This window comes from Austrofundulus limnaeus, unplaced genomic scaffold, assembly GCF_001266775.1.
Source record: "Austrofundulus limnaeus strain Quisiro unplaced genomic scaffold, Austrofundulus_limnaeus-1.0 Scaffold162, whole genome shotgun sequence".
NCBI classification, from domain to species: Eukaryota; Metazoa; Chordata; class Actinopteri; order Cyprinodontiformes; family Rivulidae; genus Austrofundulus; species Austrofundulus limnaeus.
Window position 1 is genome coordinate 236,726 of NW_013952564.1, and position 263 is coordinate 236,988.

The following is a 263-nucleotide window of genomic DNA, read 5'->3' on the forward strand; positions in this document are numbered from 1 at the left end:
TGGTTTTAGCCGTGTAAGGTAAGTAACTAAAAATGCATTTTATGTTTAAATGCAGAGTGAACACAATGGCTGGTGAGATAATTCAAAACAGTTAAATGCAGAATATTAACTAAAACCTAAAAGCAAGTTTGGATAAAAGTAGCATAAGAAAACAAACTGAGCATGTAAGCTAAAGCAGTGTTTCCCAAAGTTGGGGTCGGGACCCAAAGTGGGGTCCCGAAACATCAAGGTGGGGTCCTGAAAAGATTTTCTGAATTAATTAC